This window comes from Aedes aegypti, chromosome 3, assembly GCF_002204515.2.
Source record: "Aedes aegypti strain LVP_AGWG chromosome 3, AaegL5.0 Primary Assembly, whole genome shotgun sequence".
In the NCBI taxonomy this organism is placed as follows: Eukaryota; Metazoa; Arthropoda; class Insecta; order Diptera; family Culicidae; genus Aedes; species Aedes aegypti.
In genome coordinates, this window is record NC_035109.1 from 227,264,904 (window position 1) to 227,291,027 (window position 26,124).

The window sequence follows — 26,124 nt, forward strand, 5'->3', positions numbered from 1 at the left end:
TTAGGGATCTGAATAGAAAACAATTTCATGCCGCTTTATATTAGTTATTTATGAACCGTGCTCATAAATATAAAGAACTAACAACTTACCAGTCAACGACGACCATCTTGTTTCAAAGCATTTTTAGTCTCTGTGTGCTTTTATCTGAAATTGGATAGAATAAAAATAATTAATGTCGGCTGATCATTGAGCATGGAGAAAGCTAAGGAAACATATGAACCGAAAAAGAAAAATTTGTTTGAAAGTTTTGTTAAATAGATCTTAGAAAACGAATCTATGACAAAGGCCGAAGGACAAAACGTCGAAGGGACAAAAGGTCGAATGGAAAAAAAGGTCGAGTGGACAAAAATTTCGGAAGAACAAGGCTATACTCTAGATAAAATAGCAAGTTGTCACTAAACCAAGCACAAGTACTACAGCTAAAATAGACGTGACGAAAACGCGCATATTTTCAGAAAGACCGTGCTGAGGGAGCTGATCAACGATCTTTTCAGGGTGAAATTTTGTTAGCCTTATGTACAAGAGCCACATTCCTTTCAGCCTAAAAGTTTCAGACTCACCCCCTCTTGAGATATTTCTCAATGCGTCTCATGCGCTCCATCGCATGCGGTGTTGAAAAACAGCCTTATAATTGAAGTGAAGACAAAATTTTAAAACTAAAATCGAAATTGTATCTCCCGGATCGCGCGTCTTCGACCGTAACATGTAGACTATCCAGATACCTGCATAATTAGGTAAAAATAGTCGTAGAGACTCTTCGTTACTAAGCACTTGTTTTACAACTTGGATATCGATGGCGAGCGTAGCACCGAGCAGCACATGTAACGAATCTCCCCTAGCGTGCGCTTTAAGAATTTTCGTGAACCTTCGGCTAGCGCAGCACACTACGATTCTGATGCGTTGAAAGGCGGTTTGGTTGGAGACTCGTAAGTTCATTTAAGGGAAGTGGTGATAAAATAAACACCGTGCCGTTTACCAAAAAAAGCAAATTTCTATGAATTTTTATCACGCGCAGACGAATAAGAGCTTGAATCAGAGTGTTCGGATTGATACGGAGCTCAATTGAAGTGTAAGTGTAAGTGTACGAAGATACTCTATGCCCTGGGAAGTCGAGAAAATTTCCTTTACGAAAAGATCATCGACCTGTGGGATTCGAACCCACGACCCTCAACTCGGTCTTGCTGGTTAACTGCGCGTTTACCGCTATGGCTATCTGGGCCCCTACAACCGATGTCTACAACATCGGCTGTAGGGGCCATTTTTATAGTCTACAACAGTATAAGATCAGGGGATTTTTTTTTATTGTCGGACAATTTGGGCCGGAGGTTCTCCGATTTGCATGAAATTTTCACCAGAGGTAGAGCTCGTGGATACATGACCAAAAGTGAAATTCAAAAATATTATAGTGGCCTATTTTCCCGGAAAACTCTAGATGAATTTTCACGATTTCTCCATATACCTCAAACTTTAAAAATTAATATCTCCAAAACTATGCATCGTAGAACAAAAGTTTTTTAGTGAAATCGAAAGGAAATTTTCTCAGCAATCTGTTAAAAATATAAAAAGAAAAACATTTCTCGGAAAATTTTTCACCATGGAGAAAATTGTCGGAAAAATAGCGAAAAAACTATCGTCTGTATCATGAAAAATTTTCAAAAAAATATTTTTTGTTTCATCAATCCATACTCTAACTTTCGTCCATAGACGCCAAAGTGGTATCTTTTACCGTTTAGGCGACAGAACTGAAAAACCGATGTCCACCCGCACGCTTCTCATAGGAAAATGTGTTCTATTGTGGGCCTCATAACCGTGCGCTAACGGCGGCAGTAATTTACACGCATTGTAAGTGTAACACAGTAAACCATCCTTTTCTTTCCAGTAAGAAGAAGCTTTTCGTCAATCGGACCACTCTCCATTGGTCAGTGGGGTGTTTTGTATGCCCTTCATCAGCAACGTTATTTAGTATTAAAGCTAACAACCTCTATGAAAGCCGCCAGGGAAGTACTTGTTACAATCAATCATTATGGTAACGTTTGAAGGATCAAATCTCAAGATCCACTTTCTTTGAAAACTTATGAATATATTGTTAATATGTTGTTTCGGCCAGGACGTCTTTCCTACGTTGTGTCTTTTACGATACAACGGACGGCAAATCAAGCAAACGGCTTAACTTTAACAGATTTATTACCACTGAGAGGCAGCATGACTACTCGCTGGAGAAACGAAAGAAACTACATTCTTACAAATTCAATGGGTGCGCCTTATATAGGCGCACGATACGGCCAGACAAAACATATCGTGACTCCAGTTGGAAACCGGAATCATCGACACGCGACAATAGATTTTTCTCAAAACCTATGTGTTGAACCTAACGTCGGGCATAGTGCGCTGGACAGCGGATCTGGTGGACTACCCAGCGCACCTAGCCCGACGTAGCTCCGACGCATAGGTTTGAAGAAAATGCGTTTTTTGCGTGTCAAAAATTCCAGTTTTCAACTGTGTGAATAATACAATAATTATTCATTACGCGCGTACGCTTCTCAATACAGTTTGGCGCGCTGTTGGGTTGGCGTCAACTGTAGAGGCTGCACGCTGACTGACAGTGGAATATTCCACAGCAGCCATCAATGGAACAATAGATAGCGTCCCTGAGTGTTATACAGTTGATTGATATTATATACATGCAAATACTATACTATATTCTTCCAAGGAACAATCAGAGCACAGTCGGGAGCGAGAAAGCCAAAATTCGGACAAAGGACAAACATTTGAAAAGGGCCCAAGAGGAGCCTTTTTTCAGAAACGTTGCTGTTGAGCCCTTTTTAGCCCGCCCACGCAAACTAACCCCACTATCAGAAAGATTGGTGTTAGCTCTTCCTGATAGTGGTGTTGGTGAGCGTGATCGAGTTGAATTGGGTTCAACAGCGGCTTGCAAAGCCAATGTTTACCAATGTCCATGTGCCCTTTTGAAATGTTTGTCCAGGAATGATTGTTTACATTCTGATTCCGTTCAAATGGCATTCAGGTTGAGTGCTAATGAGCGTTCACTGACTGGCAGTCCACACCACGGAATGATTCAGTGAGTAGGAACCCTCTCAGTCAGTTCAATGCATTCGGCGAATGGATGCTAAGTGCATTAACTCCTGCCTCGCAGATACAAGTGTATTGGTATTCACTTCTCTTCGCGTTCCTTCCGAATGTCGCTTTTCGGGTGAGTGAGTGAATTTTCCCGTGCTTGCTGAGGGTCAGTTCCTATCACCTATATTATTAAATGTTAGGATCGTTTTCAATTCAAGACTGTTGGTCTCAATAGTAAAGGTTACGAATAAAGGACATACAAAACACCCAACAGACCAAAGGAGAGTGCTCCGATTGACGAAAAGCTTCTTCTGACTGGAAAGGAAAGGATGGTTTACTGCGTTACACTTACAATGCGTGTAAGTTACTGCCGCCGTTAGCGCACGGTTATGAGGCCCACAATAGAACATATTTTTCTATGGGAAGCGTGCGGGTGGTCATCGGTTTTTCAGTTCTGTCGCCTAAACGGTAAAAGATACCACTTTGGCGTCTATGGACGAAAGTTAGAGTATGGATTGATGAAACAAAAAATATTTTTTTGAAAATTTTTCATGATACAGACGATAGCATACGATGCATAGTTTTGGAGATATTAATTTTCAAAGTTTGAGGTATATGGAGAAATCGTGAAAATTCATCTAGGGTTTTCCGGGAAAATAGGCCACTATAATTTTTTTGAATTTCACTTTTGATCATGCATCCACGAGCTCTACCTCTGGTGAAAATTTCATGCAAATCGGAGAACCTCCGGCCCAAACCTGTCCGATAATTTAAAAAAATGCCCATCATTATAATGTATAACCCTAATGTTTAAAAAAGGACAAATCTCTATTGAAAATGTATCAAATAATAAGCTTTTTAATATTTACTCTATGCTTTGGAGTATCAAAATAATAACAACCGAAGTTCAGAAAATGAACCTTTTGCTTGGAAAATAATAGCTTTAATACACATTATTGCTTCAAATAGTAGTTCTAAGGAACAGCTATCATTTAAAAGAAAGAAAAACTTCAGATGAGAAGGGAGAAATTTATGATCAAAATGTTAGCAACTGAGTGTACGGTAATTTTTTCAACGGACCAATTTGGACCTTTCGTCCATTCGACCTTTTGCCCATTCGACCTATTGTCCATTCGACCTTTTGTCCTTCGACCTTCGGTCCTTCGACCTTTTGTCCTACAGCCTTAGAAAACACCTGATTTATTGTGTAAGAGATATCATTCAGCCATGGGCGTAGTCAAAAGGGCCTGAGGGTTGTCGCCTCCTCTCCTTTAGTCAACGAAAAAAAAAATCATGTATTTGCTACGTAAGTTGTTTTTCTTTCAAAAAATGACTATAGCCATCATGAAAAATGAAAAAATGCTTCTTGCAGATATCGTAGAGTTCAACTTAAAACCAGGATCTAATCAAAAATCATTCGGACACTTCATCAATGATCATGCAATGAATCAGTTGCAGAATGTTTTGGGCCGATTCATGATTTTTCAACAAAGGTACCGGGCTGCAAAGGTAATTTTAAAAGTTCTGTCAAAATATGTATCCTGACGTTGATTTCAAATACCTAAAATTTAAAATAAAGAATATATTTTTCAAAAAATATTGAGTTTTAGACACAATAAAATTTGCAAAGAACGATTGTGTTTCATTGAGAGATTATCTCCTTTTTCGATCTTTTTCGATTATGACTATGCAATATTAAAGCTTTTGGATAGTTTTTCACTATAGAACGAAAGACATCCTTGGCTAGGATGTTTCTTTAATCGTTTTCTGACTTATTATAAATTCCTCCAGAAATTACTGTAGTTTATTTCTTACATTTTCAGGATTTGTTTTAGAATTTCTCACCAGAGACTTTGAGTTTAACCAATTTTCCAAAAATATAACCAGAAAATTTTCTAGAACAATGTTTCACAAACACATAAGGAAATTACTTCACGAACAGTGCAAGTAGGTTGAATATAGCAATCTCAAGAAAAATACGAATTTTATTTCGATTCTCTCATGTATTTTTTTTTTTCTTTTATTAAGGCACTCCGTGCTCGTGGCCACTGCTGTGCCGGAATCAGTTTTATCTGTATCTTCCTTACCGATACAGTTCTATTTTTAACTGATCTATATTTACATCTGCTTTCACTCTCTTCTGCTCTTTTGCTCTCACACCGAGCAGGTAGGAGAGTGCTCTGCTGTTGGTCCAATCGATTTCCATAAGCCATAGTCCATTGCTCTTGCGGTGGTTCGTTTTGCCGTGTTCCTGAGTCGTTTGAGGCTAGCTGCCTGCGAAGTGGGTCAATTTGTCTCAGTCACCATCTGATACTGACGGAGGATGGATGTGCTCCCCTATGCACGGTCCTCCGTGCGGCGTCTTCTGGTGGCTGGACGGGTTATTTTTTGGAGGGGCTGGGAATTGAATCCATGACCTTCCGCTTATGAAGCGAAAGCGTAACCTCAAGGCTACGGACCCCCTATAATCTCATGTATTTGTATGGAAATTTCACTTAACCACCACATTTTTTTTATAATTCCGAGAAATTTTGTTTTAATATATTTAGTAAATTAACCCCCAAGAAATATTTTTAATTTGCTCCTTACTATTCTCCTGTGATTCTGCCTTGATCATTTCATGTACTCCTAGATTTTTTTCAAAGATTTCTTTTCTGAAATTTTTTTCAAAAAAATTCGATAAATTACAACTTAATTCGTTCTTCTTTAAAAGTTGTTCAAAAATCTGAGATTACATCCTCTTAGGAATGCCAGAAAATAATATACATATTACAGAGTTTTGAAATATTCCTACAAGGATCTTTCAAGGATTTTATCAGGATTTTCAATCAAACTATCTTCAAGCATTTTACAAGGTAAGGTTTCCCCAAGTGATGCCATCATGGAATGCTTCAAGCATTGCTGGAGTATTCCTTAAGATAGTTACCTGAGGAAAAAGCAATAAATTAATTCTTTAAAAGCAATACATTTGATAGAACAAGTAGTAATTTTCATATACTATCTTGATGAATTCCTGACATTTTGTTTAGTTTAGTTTCTTTAGTTTGCTTCGGATTTCTAACTAGTCAGGTGAAAATCGGCGCCGATTAAACCTGCAGACATTTTCAAATCCGTCCAAAACCGTTAACTAGATTCAGTCGAAATAAAAAAGAAACAGTTCGCCTTTTGGGCTCCACTCTGCCCACTGTACTAGAAAGGATGGCTTATGTCCTTCATAGTGCTACGTTTCATGATGTTAAGTTTGGGAATAACTACACAAACGTATGCAAAAGATATCAAACACTGTAGTTTTGTGAAAAAATAATGAACTGTGCTTCTGCGATCTTTCACCCTCTTTGAAATCCCTAAGTCCTTACTGTGGTAGCCAGAGTTGGTAGAATTAGATTCAGATTCGTTTTCAATAAATACTACGTTATATGTTCTTATTTGAGTATTCATCGATAAATGCTGATTGCTTATTTTTGAGAGTGTCTGAGTAGTGCATGCGTTAAGGTGAAACATCTCGGAATCCAAAGATGGCCGGCACAATGGCCGACTTCTTCCCCTACTCACGTTTTCAAAGGCACAAAACTGGAGAAATAGTTGGCAAACGTTCCTGATCTTCTTATTTTAAGCTTTCTACTAGTGCACAAAGCCAAAATAAAAAGTGCAATGCCGTGGGATATTTTCTTCGCGAGATTTGTGCCTTTGAAGTTTTAGTGCAATCTTAGAAGATGATTCCAAACTGCTTCACCTTAACCTTTCAGTCCAGAGTGTATGACTGACAGCAGAACGGAACGAACGCAATAATGCCTGTCACGTGATACCAGAGAGTCAGTTTTGTGAACATTTTTGTGGCGAATGGCCGGTTTGAATCCGGTGCTTTCATTATCAATTATTCGGCCGATGGTGGAATCGGCCGAAAGTAAATTTATAGAATTCTCGGATACTACACTTACGTGGACGTTTTACATAATGGACGTTTGGCATGGATAAAATTATGTCCTCTACTGTTTTATAAACGACCAAACCTTCAAAATTTTGTCCTTCTTTTTTTTCCAACAGCCCAACTAAGGGGATTTGTATTGCTTTTGTCCTTCAATGTGATTGGTCTTTCTCACATCAAACACAAGCAATGTTGTGACAGTTCTCATAGCAAGCAAAGAAAATTTTGTCAACATTGCACAATGGCAATTGGATTAGTCTATTGACTGTTTAACGATAAACTTGCGACGATCGACGCGCCACCATATTTCATGTAATGGAGGTTAATAGAACTAACTTGGAGGTGATGATTTTGAGGTTATTTGGCAATTTGTAGGTTAAAATCACCTCCAAACCAGAGATGCACACCAAATTTTTATTGCTGGAAATCAGCAAATTTTTGCTGATTTTTTTTGTGCTGTAAGTCCAGCAATCCATCCAGCAAAATAATAAATTACTGATCATCCAGCAAAGTGAATTTCGATGAAAGTGACAGTTGTTATGCTGAATATTCAGCAATTCAATTTGCTGATCGATCAGCAATTGATTGTTTTTTTTTTTTAATTATTTGCTGCTTTCCAGCAATTGAAAATTCAATTCGTTTTTTTTATGATAGTAGTTGGTAATTTCCATATAAAATATTGTAAGACGGTTTGTTATTACACATATAAAACACTTTTATTGATATTCAATAATTGAACAATTAAATCGGAACAACAAAAAATCATGCGCTGGGGGACAGAGATAGAGCCGATCCAAATTTCGCTTGTCCGATACTGTCACCATCCTAGAATACAATCGCAAATTAATATTAAGCATTATTAAAATGTTCCTTACTTACCAAATATCACCTAGAATTCAGATATGTACCACAAAAAAATTCAAATAAATAATGAAGTAAATAAATTTCAACTTTAATGTTCGAACAAAAAGAGTGATAGAAAATCTCCGGTTGTACGTTTGACAGAACGATCTGTTTGCTGGTTTACAGCAAAAAAAAAAGATTGCTGATGTAAAATCAGTAATGATCTTTACTGATTTACGGCAAACATTCAAATTTGTCAAATGAAATACTGTAAATCAGCAAAACTGAAAGCTTTGACAAGTATTCAGCAAATCATATTACCGAATTTCAGTAAATAAACCGAAAAGTACTGGTTACCAGCAAAACTATGCATTGCTGAAATGATTTCAGCAAACGAAATTGCTGAAACATGGATAGGAAATTTGGTGTGTGCATTTGAATGCGTTCTGTTCATGTTCTGTTCAAAGCCTGTGCTCACGAGAGCCGTGTTCAAGTTCAAACAACTTCCGATGTTTGATCACAGTGCGCTGTTCATCTCGTGGCAACCGTTGCCGTCATTATTTGGTGTACTGCCAAACAGAAACCCATTTCGATTCATCGTTGCATTATTCCTAGCAAGTATAAATTCATTGTTTGTAATAAATTTAAAAAAATACTTCAGACTCATTTCTTATTCAGGATCATACTTATTTGGAATTTAACGTTTGAAATAGGACGAAATTATTGGTTAAACAATGACGGTGTCTAAGACGGTATTTTAAGCCTGAGCCCCTTGGCTGGATGCATTTGGTTGCTGTTCAGTTCATTCTGTCTAGGCGCAAAATATAATTAATACCGTTTTGCAATCTTATCAGATAATTTTTAGTAATTTTATGAATAAAACGTAAGCTATACAGATTCGAAATTGTGTTTTTTATCGCCCAATAAGAATTTACTCGCCATTTATTGTAATACAAATAATGTAGACTATCCAAGTGTTGATTTGGCCAATGAAAGAAATATATGTTCATCTCACTATTGACTACGATGCATCCACACCGGTGCTGATCTTATAGCTGCCATCCGGTTTTTAACAGGCTTTCGTCAAAGGGCACAAGCTCAGTTTATGTGAAAATTAGTACTTAAGTGTTCTGAAAGCCGAAATCCAATTATCATCATCTGAGATTATAGTCACTTCATATGTAACATTCCGGAGCATTTATCTCAGTTGAAAGTTGCTCTGATTGTTCTAGCCAATACCATTCACCGGTCGTAACCCAAACATCGAATCCGTGCTGTACCAAAATCTTGGTATATGGTATGATGAAAAGCATAAGGAGAAAAAAACGTATCTAATTGCACGTCCGTCGACAATTTTCGAGATCACAGCTCTATGATCAATCTAGTTATCATATGTGTATTCAAGAAACTGAACATGAACTCGAGAGCAATCAAAGGATCATTTGAGAACGCTCACAGAACATGAGCGTTCAAAATGCGTCTCTGCTCCAAACACTAGGGATTTTGCGGTGGGATGTTGACGTTTGATCACGAATAGGGGCAATGTACCGTTTTGTCTCAAATTCCGAACAGACTCATATTCCGAACACTCGGTTTTTGTATGGCGATTTGGTTGAAATGTTTCGCTGAAATATGTCACCAAATAACAAGGAAATGACAGTCAATTGCAATTCAATTTTAACGTCTCCAATATAATTTATACTGCGGGAGTAGTGATGATTCACTAGTTTGAGACCAGTAGAACTAGCTCAGATAAATTTATTTGTGAAATTATTCAGTTGAATACGGTTTATTCGTGCTGTTCGGAATTTGAATCAAGGTGTTCGGAATATGAGACAGAATCAACACAGTGTTCGGCATTTGAATCAAAATGTTGTTTCATACTTTTACGTTAAAACAATACTAAAACTAATTGAATCAAAATTATTATCGGTACACGCACCAGCTAACAGTTAGGCGTTGCGAAGAAATTAAAATTTACCTAAATATCTGCTAATTTATGCCAATCAGATGCATTTGAAGTCACTGTTGACCTTAAGTGTTCGGAATATGAGTCAAAACGGTAATTTTGTGGCAGAAGCGTTTGCTTTTGTTTAGCAGCATGCCTATGTATCAGGTGTACGGAATGGTATGCTACAATGATGGAGGAAGGGAAGCGTAGAGAAATCTGGACAAACATTTCAAAAGGGCACATCGACATTGGTAAACATTGGTTTCGCAAGACGCTGTTGAGCCCAATTCATCTCGATCACGCTCACCAATACCACTATCAGGAAGAGCTAACACCAATCTATCTGATAGTGGTGTTGGTTTGCGTGGGCGGGCTAAAAAGGGCTCAACAGCAACGTTTCTAAAAAGCACAATGTTTTGTGCGTCGGCCAAAAATAAATCGTCAAGTTTCATGTATACCTCCACCCACAGAATTATGTAGGCAGTATTACTAGCACACGTTTCATACAAAGGTATTATTGTCGATATGAATTTATCAACATCTTTAAAAAAGCTCAAAATCACAATTTATTTCATTTGGTAGTGAAAACATGTTTTTTTGACCAAAATTATAAGCATTTTTCACACAATGCGTGTGTTGTTTACTTTTTTGGCAGTTTTCTCCTCTCTTCTCTCGCTTCTCACGGACGGAGAAACTTGCCATCAGTATGCATTTGAATTCTACAGTCAATTGTACTGTATAATATCTTATATTCATTTTTGCTGTTAAATTGCGTCGTTAATCGTTTTTCTCACGCATAAAAATGTTTTGCTGCACTTGTGACATTAGATAGATATCTTTATTTAAGAGATTTGCAGCCCGAGGCTGACTCATCTCCTAACTTGTGACATTGTACACCTTATGAGTATTATGAAATTGTTAAATACGTGGTTGTAGCAAGTGTATGAATATTGAAACAATTTTAATTCCAAACATAAAAACTGACATCAGTAAGAGCGGCGCACCCGATTCATAGACAATGTTGGCTCAGTGAATTTGCGTTCCGGGGCTGTTTTCGAGCACAAATTGACGGATTTAAGTGATTTATTGCCCCCAGGAGCATTGTGTGTGAAAAATCAAAGTGTTTCAAGTAACGCATTAGATTTTTGAATTGCTACGGTGAGTAGAAATACGATTAAAAGTGAGTTTAAGAACGGGCACCGAAAAGTCTGCAAACAATACCTCAATGCGTGAAGAAGAAATGGTTCGGTAGTGCGTGGTATCACAGCAATAACTACGTATTTGAATTCAAAAACTGGTAATTTGTGAAAAACACATTATGGAATGCTTCCAGTTAAGAAACCACCCCTCTACAATAAGGTTAGTAACTTCAAATAATCATTTTTGTGATCGCTCTCGAAAGAACTGTGAGAAGTGTGGGAGGAGGTCGCGGAAAGTGAAGGGGGAAAAGGTGCCATATTAGAGGCCATTTTGGTACTCAAGGAGATATGTCCTTAAACGAATAATCTAAATGTTATACATTAAGAGTGAAATATAGAAGCTAGTGAAATAAACAAATAAAAAGTACGAGGAAAGGGGCGGGTCTGGGATTGAATTCATGACCTTCTGCTTATGAAGCATAAGCGGCAGCCATTAGACCAAGAACTCCGTTAAAATTATTCTTCACTGATTTGTTATATAAAATAAAACTGTTTTTGAATACTTTGATGGAAAGCATTTTTTTTTTCAAGTTAAATATTTCCATAAAAGTTTCAATCAATCCCTCATAGGCATTATTCCCACAATATGACGCTTGTTGTATCCAACAATCTCACCTCGTATATTTAATCCTCAATCTAAAGTATAGTCCTGACCCTGGCGATTATGATACGCGGTTTACTACTAGTCAAAACTTATAATTTCTTTATTCGATCAATCGTAACTATTCGTTCAAGTTTTGTCGCGTTCAACGATTTCGCAATCACGCGCATGGTCAAGCAAAAATACTGGCACTGACCGAATAGGTAAGTGGTCGCCTCAAACCTGACCGTAGGAATTACCATCGATACTGACCATTGACTGGCCCCGAAGCCAAAGGGGCTCTGTCAAGAGTGTAGCGATATGCATACGGTAATCACGTACCATTGCTCCGTCTACGAATGGGGACCTGTTACCATCACGTGCCATACCTTGACGAACGAGGGTACGTTCCCCATGGTACACTTGACTTGGTTGTAAGATATTGTGATCACCATGTGAGTGAGGATCGACCTTCTTGATCGATACCTGCAATGCAAGATTGCCAATCATTCGTCCATTTGAACGCCAATGTAATGTCACATATGAGTGTACAGTATCGTAGTTTGAAAAGAGTATGATTATCGAATCAAATACGAGCGCAATGCATTTATTTGCCTCAGTGCAGCCCCCGTTGTTGCACCTTATTATTAAAGCTTCATATTTTTCAAGCTAATCGTTTCGAATGTCACTTTGCTGGAGGTAAGCTTTGTCACAGCTCAATGCAGTTTGTACTTTCATTTTTGTATGCCTTTATGTAATGGTGGCGCCTTCGGAATGTGATTTAAAAGCGGTGCAATGACGCTCAGATTTGTGGCCTTAATAAAATACGGTTACACGAGATACAATCTGAGCATGCTGATAAAATCAAAGATAGATATAATGCTAATTTAGTTACAGTTCTTTGCCATGACACAATAAAACAACTCCTTAGTAGCATACCCTTTATCTTAGACTTCTATCAGCAGCACAGATTCGTACCAAGCAGTTCATTATCGCGTTTTATCGCAGAATCACGAAATAATTGAGACGAAAAACCAGTCCTCGAAAGAGCTCCCGCGCGTGCTAATGACTCTTAATTTCCGTTTTATGTCTTGAACCGTATCCCCAGAGACCCATTAAACTTGCAACCAAGCAAGCAGCCAAAGGGCAGGGAATGCCAGGAATGTGCCAGCATCCATAGTACGGGAAACACGTAGACTAATGTGGGGTGTTTGAGAACGTTTGTTGTGTAGTGCCGTTACCGTAGATTACTTGCAGACAGAGATTTGTGTAAGCATATTTTTTTTCTCTCACTGTTTACGTTAAAAATACTCTTATTATTTTTTATTCTTTTATCCGTATCATTAATAACACTACATCCATTTCTTATATAAGGTTTTTGTATTAATTATTGCCTAACCCAAAAACACAACTAACCCTAATTTGGAAAAACTAAATTAAGCTATTATAATTATTTGATAACAATACACTCCCGTACAAAAGTTTGGGGTAAGGAGTGTATCGAAAAGTAGTCGCAAACATTCAAAACGGTCTCAAAAATATTGGGTTGATCCTACAAACAGTTTTTTGATCAGAAATGCTTTACAATGTATTTAAAAATAATGACGCGGTGATATTGTTTCAATAAAGTGGCATTTTGTATGATAGCTTTGCGAATTACTAACAGATATCGATGAAAATCTTGCACACCTCTGAAAAAATTCATATGGTAATAAATATATCAAATTTTAAGAAAAAATGGTTTTTGTTTATGCTAATATATTCTGTGCCACAATTTTCATGACATAGTGTAAAAATTATTTTGAAAAATATATTAACAAGCATTTGAGAGCAAATATAAAAATTGAAAAAAGTCGATTCTTAAGGACCTCATTTTTTGATTTTTTCTTTATTCACGTTTATGGTAATATCGAACAATTGTAACGAATAAAAAATAGTTTTTTGATTGGAAAAGTTTCTTTACATATTCATGAAGTAACGTAAGCAAAAAAATTTACTCTAAATAATTACCGCTGTATATGACAGAGCTTCAAAAGTTGATTATGCAAATGTAACTTTCTAAAACCGACCTTATTGCAATAATTGAGCTTTCTAAGAGCAATAATTTATATTTTTGAAATCCGTTTTACGTGTTGTGTGAAGTAAACATATTTTCCGATAGAATAAGCTTTTCATCCTATTTTGTTTGATATAAATTTTCTTCTATACAAATCATCGAATCTTCAGAAGACACTTCAAAAATGTAATTTTGTGCAAGATTTTATTTTCTATGCTTTATAAACCTTGTTGTATTTATATTAAGACTGCATATTATTCAATATTTTTTCAGTTGCTTCAATATTTGATGACATGATGAAGATTTGCGTGAAAAAAGCTTTTAAAAAGATGAACTATGCTCTAAGATATACCGTTCTGAATGTTTGCGACTACTTTTCGATACACTCCTTAATCCCCTGCAAAAAAAAAACTTACAAAAGTGTTAGCTAGAACGTTACTTAAACTTGTAAAATTTGAAACTGAAGAAAACCACGATTGATTTTCTCACCATTGGATTGTCCAAAATTTGTACCAATCAAGTAAACCCTATTATTTTCGTTACACTCTTAAATCTCTGATGGTCCCATTGGGCCGTACTTGGACCCACCTCCATTCCATACGCTTCTTTAGTAGTTGAGAAGCTTGTTGAACGAGTCATCATATTGATATTTGTTTTTTGCTTCATGTTTCTTCATTTTCACTTTTATTCTTGGTTCCGCATTTGTCTATTATTATTAATCATTTAATCCATCTTTAACACATCATACATACATTATCTTAAATCAATAAAGGCTTAAATAAATAAAACAGATAATTCAACTTCGGTAAGTAATTGGTTAAAAAGTTGGTATCCTTTGAAAAAGAGAGAGTTTTAAGCTGAAAAATGGCGAAGCTTTTGACAAAAATGATTTGCTTGCGGTCCAAGTGACCCCAAACTTTTGCAAGATACATACGTCATACTAAGGGGTGAAGCCAGACTTTTGCCACAGAGGGAGCTTATGACTTTTGCTTATCCTTGCTAAACTACCGAAGTTAGTTACAGCGAAGAAACTTGTAGAGGAGCTGCATGAGTATATCGTCAAAAGAAGCAATGTGCACAAAGGCATCAAACTGTTGGTGACAATGATCCAAGGAGCCCTTGGAACGACCATCAAAGAATGGAAAACCCTGGAGACGAGGGCTGATGCAGCCGTAAAAGAGCTTGCGGTGACCAAGTCGGCAATAGAAGCAATGTAAGCCTCAGCATCGCGTAAAGTGGAAACAAGTACCGTCAAGCTTCCATTCACCGTGCATTTAAGGAAAATTTGCACTTCAAAAAATTGTATAACTTTTTCAAATAATTTGAAGCGTACTAGAATACCGCTACATAGCGTGCAATTATATCATAATTTAGGGAAAAATCTAAAACTAGTGATGCATAATAAAAAATAACTCGAAAATTATGTTTGAAAATGTCATGTTAAGGTCACCTCGTACCGTTCTATGTCACCATTTACCGTGCACACTAGTGCACCATTCACCGTGCGTATAGTTTTCGTCATGATTTTATTTCGTATCTTAAAGAAACGTTGTTGATGGAGCAACTATGTTGCTAGTAGTGTGTGCACTCGTTTTTAAGAGTATTCAAATATTCATTTACAATAAAAACCATAAAAAGTTTAAAAATTGGCTAAATAATTATTTTTTCATTAAAATCGTTCTAGGAGGTTTGACTGTATTGTCGAAACCATTCCATATTCCCTCAAAAACTAAATATGAAGTAGTTTAATCACGACATAACAATAAATCTAATATGACCGAATAATTTCATGCCTATTATACTAATGCACGGTAATAGGAACCATATATATTGCAAAGGGTCCATTCACCGTGCATTTGGGTTTCGACTGAGACACAATAAAAATTTCTAATTTGCTTAAAATCTCATTGCTCATACGATGAAATACATCCTACAAATAGTATCCACAGTGAAAACTTGTTGTAAATTTGAAAAATTTCATACTCTAACGTTAAAATGAAAAATGTGAGTTTTTGGCGTTTCTACTATGAGTGTTGAAAAATCTCGTTATCGAACAGAATTCACATGAACTAGTTGTTTCAAAATGCTTTGTGACACAAACTACTTTATTTCATCAGTTTTATCTTATTTTGCTGACAAAAGAATAATTTGTGAAAATTGTATGAATATTATGTAGGAATTTGTATATGTGCACGGTGAATGGAGGCCGCACGGTGAATGGTGACTTAACGGTACTGCAATGGGCAAACCCGCCGTGTCGAACAAAATCTCAATAGCTTGCAAACCACGCCCTTCTTCACGCCGAAGAAGGCTAGAGCGTCACCAGAAGATGTTAGACCGGGTGGTTAACACTTCAGTCGTCGTGCTGTTGTATTTTGTACAACAATGGTAGGAAAACCTCTCTTGGCGATCACAGCTTCAGCGTGGTTCTGGTGATCGAAAATCACGTGACGACTGGAAGGTTAAAAAAAGCACAAGAACACCCCCGTCACTGGAGTATATCCAACAACTGAGGAAGCTACAGCCATACTCCGTGGCAAGTGGTCGAAAAGAAAAAAGAGAAGCCAAGTAAAAAACCCATCCGAAAATTTGCGTGTCCTTTAAGGGGTGGAACAAGGGTGAAGCGCTCATTCTTAAAGCAAGTGACGATTCGTACATAGAGGTTTTGCGTGCTATGCGGTCGAATCAAGATCTCAAAGAGCTAGGAGAAGACATGCAAAAAGTCAGACGTACCCTGAATGGTGTTGCATACGGATAGGACAGAGGATAGAGATTATCGTTCAATGTATTCCATCGATCAGGAATTTGATCTGATTTTCTCCAGGATAAATGCCATTGCTGCTTCATAGGCGCAGACTTATGACACGAAGCTTATTTGAAACTGATTCAAATAACTCTCATGTAAATTTAGCGCATAAGGTTCAGAATTTAGAAGCTCAGCTGAATTTTGATTCAGAGCGATCAGAAGCAAAAGCAACCTGAAGCAACATAATATGCGAATAAAACCGGGACAATTCCTAAGAATTCAAGAAGTCAAGGTTTTCTACCAATACACACTGGGTCTTCATTGGGAAATGTATTTGCGAACGTAAATACCGGGTACAATTTCAGGGTGAACTCAGCGGGAAGGCAATGCGACGAAGCTGAAGCAAGTCACGTACCAGATAATTGGAAATTAGCGCAAGGAGGTCAAGTTGGTAATTTCTTACAGTAGCAGGATGCTAGGCTGCAGTTGCCTGATCCCGTAGGTCAGTTCCAGAGAGAGGATCAGCTCAACAACTCTTCAGTGAATCAGCCTTTCAGGTTCCAAAGAGGTCAATTGACTGGGAACACCGGATCGGGACCGTAAGGACGATTTTCAGGAGTAGCACATCAGCCTGACTGGTACAACGGTATGAGGAATGCAAACTATCGGAACAGGTTTTTGAGAAGTCCGTCTGTCCACGAGAGTGTTCAAAGAGAGCATAGGATGCAGTATGACAGAGGAATCAAAAAATGGAACATTTTCTTTGCGGGTACGCCGAAATCACTAACTTTGGAAGACATTATTTATAAAGTCAAAGTATTGATGAGCATGAACGCAATTCCATTTGACAGCTTGATCAGCCACATTCATTTATTGCTAAGAGATGAAGCTTCAAACTTTTTTTTTACATATTACGAGGCAAACTGTCTCCAATCCCAACCAAGACCAAGGGGACCATCAGCAGATTTACGAAAGAAAGCAACTAAAAAGGGAAACTTTTATAGCTTTCGTCACAGAAGTCGAGAATAAGCTGTTGACAAACCCGCTATTTCCTCAACGATAATTTGAAATCATATGGGAGAATATGCAACAGCAGCGTATTTCCAAGTAAATAACCTAGACCAGCTGATGCAACTCAACTATCGTTTCGATACCAGCAACCCAAGTCTACACCCGGTCATACCGAGACATGTGGTCAATAAGATCGAAGTGGATTCTGAGGGCGAATCAGCGAATGAAGAGGATATCAACGAACTTAACAATCGGTATCAATGAGGTCAAAGCGGTTCGAGACAGCCACAAAAAATCGGATCAAGATCTGAGGATGCGACAAGATTACCACTTTAGAGGATTTGTCGGAGAAACGGGCATTTCTGGAGGGAATGTAAGGAAGCCAACGTTTTGTTACGTTTGCGGTAACCCAGGGACAATATCGACAATCTGCAATAGCCACCCGAAACGGGATTCTTCTCGGGGTGTTACAGCTGCACCGAATTCGGGAAACTGATTCAAACGACGAATACAGGAAACACACAAGTAGAGACTTTTCACTTCTTTTTGCATCCGATCGAGACACTACCGACACTCGGAAAACCTGATCCGGATGAATCGCTGGATATTTCCGGACTGGAGCCTACAGGACCATCACAAGCGATACCGGAGTCGATCGAAACGGAGCACGAGTTAACACCGGATGAAAGGGCGTTGTTAACAGAAGTAATACGCGAGTTCCCTTGTACATCTGAAAACAAACTAGGTCGAACTAGGTCGTTATACTGCGTGAAGAGTCGAAACCAAAAAGGCAACCGTTGTATCAAAGACAATCCATCTACGGCGGAGTGCAGATGGAAGACGGAACGTGGAGAAGGCGGATGAACCATGAATTGCACCAGCTGCTGGGAGAACCAACCATTGTCCACCTCGCAAAAATTGGGAGGCTGCGGTGGGCCGGGCATGTCACCAGAATGTCGGATACCAACCCGGTGAAAATGGTTCTCGAAAACAATCCGACCGGCACAAGACGACGTGGTGCGCAGCGAGCAAGATGGGTCGATCAAGTTGAGGACGATCTGCGGACCCTTCGCAGAATGCGTGGCTGGCGACGGGCAGCCATGGACCGAGTCGAATGGAGACGTCTCCTACGTACAGCAGAGGCCACCCAGGCCTTAGCCTGACTGCACACACACTGTATCAAAGACAAATTAAAGACCTCCATGTCCCTTGCAGTTGCCCAAAATTTTATGGCTCATAAGGTAATCTAGAATGCCGTGAAAAATGTACTACGATCTGTCAAACTTGGGTACCTTTTGCACTACCGAGGGACCAAATGCAGTACTAGAAGTGGTACCCAATCTGAGCCCGAGTGTGACGGACCTGGTTGTATCGTTGCACTTCTTCCATCCAAGCTGAAATGGATAGAAAGATTGAGCGCTACAAAAAAGTAGATGCGATTGAAGAATGGTCGAGTGAGTGGGCGAATCCTTGGGAACCATTCAGGATAGGAGGAAGATCTGAGATTAGCCATGCATCAACAGTGCGCATTGACGTTACCCAATGGCAATTCGTATGAGAAAAGGGCCCAGAGTAAGTAGCTTTGGTCAGGCAGTTGACGCAGCGAACAAGGCCTCAAAAACCGGCAAGATCGAAGTAGGCTATCGGATGGTAGCGTGCCCAAGTGCGGAAATAAAGTGTGACGTAGCTATCACCTCTGAGCCATACCGAATCCCACCTAAAGATGGTAATTGGGTAGCAGATAAAGGTAAAACAGCGGCAATTTGGAAGGTGGGAAGATACTCCTTTCAGGAAGTCGCGGGCTGCACAGAAGAAGGCTTCGTAATCGCCAAAGTTCATGGTGCGTACATTTGTAGTTGCTATGCAACTCAGCGATGACCGTTAAAAGAGTTCAACCGTATGCTGGACGAGTTAACGGAAGAGTTTTCCGATCGTAAACCAGTCGTCATAGTCGACAACTTCAATATTTGGCTGATCGATCTTCACAAACGCAAGAGGATTAAGTTTGTGAGAGGCGTTAGCAAAGCTAGATGTTCATTTTGCCAACGAAGGTATCATCAGCACATATCGTCGGGAAGACACAGTGCCCATCTTACTTTCTGCAGCCCGGGGATAGCAAGTCACATGAACTGGAGAGTGTACGAATAGTATATCGGCAGGGACTATCAAATTATCCGGTACCGCAATGGAGGCAGCTTCCAGACAGTATATTGTGAAAGACAGACAAACCTAGGAAGGTGGAAAACTGCGGACTTCAAGAAAGAGGTGTTCGTCGAAGCGCTTAGACACATTACTTTAAACCTCAGCGCAGATCTTGGCGATAAAGCAAACCCGAATCCGTGGGACGACGCGTACAGAGTAGTCATAGTGAAGTTAAGAGGACCAGCTATGCCACTGGAAAGGTGCCCAAAGAGAATGATGGTCATTATTAACGGACTGTTCCCGCAGCACGAAGCTACAACCTGGCCGTCCACTCCCTACGGACTGCAGGATGGAGTCTACGATTAATCCCGAATAACAAATTTGGAGTTGATAGGTGTGGTGACAGCCTTGGACACAAAGAAGGCCCCAGGATCAGACGGAATACCAAATCTGGCTCTGAAAACAGCGATCCTTGAGAACCTCCAAATGTTCAGATCCACACTGCAGAACTCCATTGACGATGGCAGCTTCCCAAACTCCTGGAAATGACTAAAGGTAGGTGCTGCTGTCAAAGCCGTGAAAACCGTCTGGCAAATCTTCAGCGTCTAGGCCGATATGCTTGCCGGATACGTCCAGCTAACTGTTCGAGAGTAATCCTATTCAGGCTTACGAAGCATGCGGAGAGCGTGAACGGGCTGTCGAATATGCAGTTCGGCTTCCGAAATAAAAGGTCTACTGTGGACGCCATCCAAACTGTTGTGATACAACATGGATGGACACCATGGATACAGCCCAGAAGCAAACACAGAGAGGGAACTGTTATTGCGCGGTGACCACACTAGATATGCAACTAGCTGGATAGTAATCGCCGATTCGTTGCATAGCATGAGAGTACCTGAGTACATCTATCGGATTCTGAAGAGCTACTTTGAAAACCGGTTACTGATATACGAAATAGGCGAAGGAGTAAAAAGAACTTCAACTACGGAGGGCGTTCCTAAGGGCTCTATTCTCGGCCCGACTCTGTGGAATATTACGTACCATGGTGTCCTGAAATTGAATCTTCCCAGAGGCGTAAAAATCGTTGGCTTTGTGGACGACATGGTGCTATTGGTAGTTGGTGAATCAAGAGAGGAGGTGGAGGTTACTCGCCACCGAGACAATCGATACTGATTGGATACGGGACAACCTGGCGATAATCCACCACAAAACTGAAGTGAGGGTGATGATTGATGATCGGCTTAATTTTAATAAACAATCGACTATGTCTGTGAAAAAGGGGCGAAGGTGATATTGGCGTTGGATCATGGCAAACGACTCGTCGATTAAAAGCAGGTAGAAGCGGCTGCTAGCGAGCGTGACAACATCGATCATCAGATATGGAGGTCCAGCATGGGTGACTGTACTGAAGACCGAAAGGAATCGATTTCGTCTTTGCAGTAAGTATAGGTTGATGGCTAAGCGGGTTTCAAGTTCGTACCACACCATTTCATCGGAGGCAGTCCGTGTGATAGCAGGGATGATACCTATATGATTTCTTCTTGAGGAGGATAACGAGTGCTATAGGGACCGCCGCACAAAAGAAGTCCGAGAAAGAGTACGTGCTGACACCATCAGGAGATGGCAATACTAGTGGGATCAAGCCGCGACGGGCAGATGGACACATCGTCTTATCCCAAGTCTGCCGATGTGCATAGTGAAGTAAATTTTCACTTGACACTGTTTTTGTCTGGACACATTTGTTTCAGACAATACTTGCTCAGCTTCGGCCATACACGGTCCTTATCCTGTTCCGAGTTCATCAACACGGAGGAAACTCCGGAGCATGTATTTTTTGCATGCCCGCGGTTCGATCTGGAAGAGAGGAGATTAAAGCCATTCTTGATGAAGACGGAAATGTTGACAATATCATCCATGGATATGCAACGGCGTGGATAAGTGGAATGCGGTGGTACAGATAATTTTGGCACTACAGCGGAAGTGGAGTGTAGAGCAGCGACATGAAGCGTAGAGATCAGTCCTTGGCTTCGGGTCGTCGGAGCGCCAACGAACTGGAAGTCATTGTCAAACCGGCATCGTCAGACCGATTTCGGCACTTGAATACCGGTTCGGGATGGCCTTGGGTTGTAGGGGCGCTAATGAACCGGAAGTTATTCCCCAACCTGATTCGCTGGACCGACCTCGGCACCCGGCACGCCAGCCGACGAAGAATGAAGAGGAACTTCGGGTATGTACGGCACCGACAGTGCGGACGTCATCCCCATCATGTCGGATCACTTCTGCAATCCGGAGATGAAGACTGCGCATAGCGCGAAATTTCCCCTGCGATATCCGTGGGAAGACACGGCCCCACAGTGCGGTCGTTTTTCCTCACCGGAACTAGTTGACAACCTCCGTCGGCGGGGGGAGACAACCAACGAGCGGGAGCCAGCGTAAGGACTGCAAAATGATAAGTCGACGGTGTCCTCACAAGTTCCTACCTCATGCTTCCACGGGTCGAGGGATGACAAATGATCGCCAGCTAAAGAGTTGCGTGCTTAACTGGTAGTGCAGCATGGGCCCTGTTGTCCTTCTGACTTCAGCTAGATTGAGGAGGTGCGTCCACCGAGCGTCTGTTCACCAAGGAGGAGCGGCTCAAACAGCGTCAGACTGGCATCCAGCGGCTGAATAAAAAAAAGCTCTTCCCTGGAAGCTACACCTAAGATGGGAGAGGGAACCATAGGCTTACATCCTACTGTCCCCGAAATTTAAAAAAAATATTGAAAAAAAAAAACGACAGAGAAATATTAGGAACTGATTTAACGGCAACGACTTTTAGCGCGAAACAACGGACACGAATTAGAACATGGCACGTACTAACCCTAACCCAGCAGAGTAAACTGGCACAACTCGCCAACGAGGTGCATCGCATGAAACTCGAGATTCTAGGACTGAGCGAAGTCCGTTGGCCAAATTTTGGTGAACACAGATCCAGGAGAAGATCGATGCGACTCTCAATCGGCAGTAAGCGGGATTCCGTACCGGACGATCATGTGTGGGTCATATTGTTACGCTTGAATTCCAAAAGTCCCTGTATATGGTATTCATTGCCTACGAGAAAGCTTTCAACCGATACAAACCGAAATTCGGCAACGAAAGTGGGGGTGGGTGGGCCCCACTAGTAGAAGCATTAACCTAAGAACGCTAATGTCGCTGCTGTTCGTGTTACCAACATCTAGTTTGCGACGAATTGACAGCTTGAGTACCGGGCCTCAAAGTGTCAGATTAATTTTAAGACCCATACAACATCATGGTATAGAACAAACAATGAAAAACCATAATTTAAGGTAATAAAAATTGAAATCAGTTTTGTGACAACTGCGCCATTAGCGTTCTACTTCTAATATTTCTATTGCCACACTCTACGTCGGGGCGGAAACAAAATCTGCAAACAAGCGCTGGATTGGAATCCAGCAGGACAACGCGGCAGAGGCAGACCCAGAGGCTCATGGCGGCGAAGCCTCAACAAAGAAACAAAAAGTCGACGACAATTTGACCTGGCCGCAGGTCAAAGTGATAGCTAGCAATCGCCCAGGATGGAAATCTTTCACGTCGGCCCTATGTACCAGATTAAGTGTCTAAGAACCATAAAGGAAAAAAGACAACAACTCAAGCGAACCGGATTACCCAGTCAACATTTTGGTTGGTATATTTTTTGCTAGACATCATTATATATGCGTCAATTCACTCGTATAAAATGCATGAAAAGGCTGTATACATACCAAAGTGGAGGCCATATACGCAATACGCACGACTTTTTCAGACTTTCCGTGGTCAGCATTACGATGCCACACATTTCCGATGAAAATAAAAAAAAGTTTCCAGCAAGACACGAACTCGTGACCTTTGGATCCCTAACCCGTAACCATACCACTACACCATCAATTACTTCATATTCAAGGTGTGATTATTTGCCAATATGAAAAAAGGTTTGCTATACAGCACACCCGCTCTGTCGTTCTTTGAAGCCCACCGCAAGAAGATAAAAACAAATAAAATGTTGTTTCAGTGTGATCTCAAGTGTTTATTTTGACAGCAGATAAAAGTTGACATAAAAAAATTATAAATTCTAAACGATGGGTCGAATTGACATGGCGACTCTCAATTTTTTTCTGCACAAATGGTGTACAGAAAAACTGCCGTTCCGAGATTTGGCTTAAATCGCGAAGTGTCCAAATTGAATTTTTTCAACGCTGTGGCCAAAACAGATATTCCTGACGACGTACGATACATCCCAACAGAAAAATTTGGGAAAAATGATTTGGTATGGCAAGCAATTTGCTCCTGCGGTATGAAAGTACTACATATTTCACGACGGGTTCAATCAACGGCGAAAATTACAGAAATGAATGCATTAAAAAATGGCTTCTGCCCATCTACTGAAAGCATACCATGCCTCCATTGTTTTTGCCAGACCTAGCATCGGCTCACTATGCTTCAGCTACTTTGGAGATGCTCAAGAAGGAATAAGTCGAATTTGTAGAAAAATGATCGAATCCATCAAATTGCTCAGAATTACGCATCATTAAAACATATTGGGCAATAATCAAACGGCATCTTAAGAAGGATGGAAGAGAAGCAAGCTCCATCGATTTTTTCAAGAGAATGTGGTCAGCAGTTCAAAAAGCAGTTCGAAAAGTTCCGAAAAAAGTTGTGCAGAATTTTATGGGAGGTATCAAAAGAAAAGTAAGAGCATTCTCCAGCAATGCTCAATAAATGTTCAAATTTATGTGAAATTGATCGAAATTACGTTGATTTCCATGTATTTTAGGTAAACTCATGAATTTGTTCGAAAATAAACAGTTTACTGTAAAAAAACACGTGTCCCCTTTTTAAATGAACAGTCCTTACCAACCTCGGGTGACAAGTTTTGCTAAGTTATTGCGATTTCATTCAGTGCGCATCGTACCTTCGTGCTGTGCGTACACGAATTCTCTCTGCTCTTGGAAGTTTTCTTAAAAACTACCTAAAGCAATAAAACAGTACTTTTCAGTGCTACACAAACAGTACTTTTCAGTGCTAAAATTAAAAACGGTACTTTTCAGTGCTACTTAAACAGTACTTTTCAGTACTATTTTTTCTACTATTGATCCCTTTACGATCCTTGTTTGGACCCGTGCCTTCGATTTTTCGTTGGACTCGTTGGCGAAAGCTAACGGTGGTAATCCTTCTTGGACACCGTCTAGGGAAAAAACCTCTCGAAGGTCACGTCTTTCTCGTTTATTAACTAAACATGGTATCAACAACTAACAAAAGGAAGGGTGAATCTCTGAATTCACTACTTCCTTCCAAAAAAGTGGGTTTTAAAACTGTCACTACACGTGGCAAGAATGGAAGAAAGGACGCTTCCCCGGAATGCGAAGTTTCTTCCAAGGGTGAAATGAATAATTGTATTGAAATGAGCAATCAGTTCGATGCTCTAGACAAATTTTCCGAACACCAAATCGAAGCAGCCTCTAGCCCAGGCTCTTTGATTCAAGTGAGGAAGCAAAGAGTTCCGCCTATCGTGGTCAGTTGTTCCGAATTTGGGGGATTTAGGCAGGAGATCTTGAACTCCATTAGGGGAATCAAGGTTTCCTTCCAAATCGCAAAGAAAGGAGACTGTCGCGTTTTGCCGGAAACTCTTAAAGATCGCGAACTTCTTCTCAGATATCTTGAAGAGAAGAAGCACAAATTTTTTACTTATGACGACAAAACTGAACGTTTGTTCAAAGTCGTCTTGAAAGGTCTCTCAAGTGACTATAAGTCACCTGAAGAGATCAAAAATGGAATAAATGATTTACTTGGATTTTCCCCAGTCCAAGTAATCATTATGAAAAAGAGAACCCAATCTGGCATTGTTCGGAAAGGGCTTTCTCAAGAATATTATTTAGTTCACTTTAACAAAAAAGAACTAAATAATATTAAAGCTTTAGAAAAAGCTAAACTTATGTTCGATGTCCGTGTGACGTGGGAACATTTCCAGAAACCTGGAGGAAATTACCAGAACCCCACTCAGTGCCGTCGGTGCCAAAAGTGGGGTCATGGTACAAAAAATTGTCGCATGGATGCTAAATGCATGATTTGCGGAGGTTCTTCTCACGCTAAGGACGACTGTCCTGTGAAAGAAGATACCAGAAAGTTCCAATGCGCCAATTGCAAGGGCCCTCACAAAGCTAACTTTTGGGAATGCATTTCACGCAAAAGAGTCGTTGAGGCTCGTGCCAAGCAGATGAAGGATAATATCCGTTACGATAACGGTCGTTTCCGGAATTTGCCTGGTAGAGTATCGAACAATGCTCATTTTTCAGTTAACGATCGCTTGATTAGGAATCATACCCACCAGGAAGATCATAATCATGCTCATTCACAAACAAATTTTAATCCGTCGGGTAGCCGTTCGAATCTTTCAATTTCGAATGTATCTACCCACGGTAAATCCTTTGCCGATATCGTAGCAGGTAATTTGAACTCTTCCCCTGTTCGTTCCATGAGTACCCATTCTACTTGTTTCAAATCAAATGGAAAAAACCCTACCGCCACAGGTAACTCCTACCCCGCTTCTTCGTCTACCG

At 40.0% G+C, this 26,124-nt stretch overlaps 1 protein-coding gene across 2 annotated transcripts in view; it reads right to left on the reverse strand.

Moving 5' to 3' along the window:
- LOC5572987 (pheromone-regulated protein PRM7) overlaps nucleotides 1–26,124 on the reverse strand; it is a 303,931-nt gene that overhangs the window by 118,698 nt on the left and 159,109 nt on the right. For both annotated transcript variants that reach the window (XM_021853726.1, XM_021853727.1), the window contains one exon: nucleotides 90–144. The gene's annotated coding sequence lies outside the window, so the exon portion shown is untranslated. The remainder of the gene's footprint in view (nucleotides 1–89; nucleotides 145–26,124) is intronic.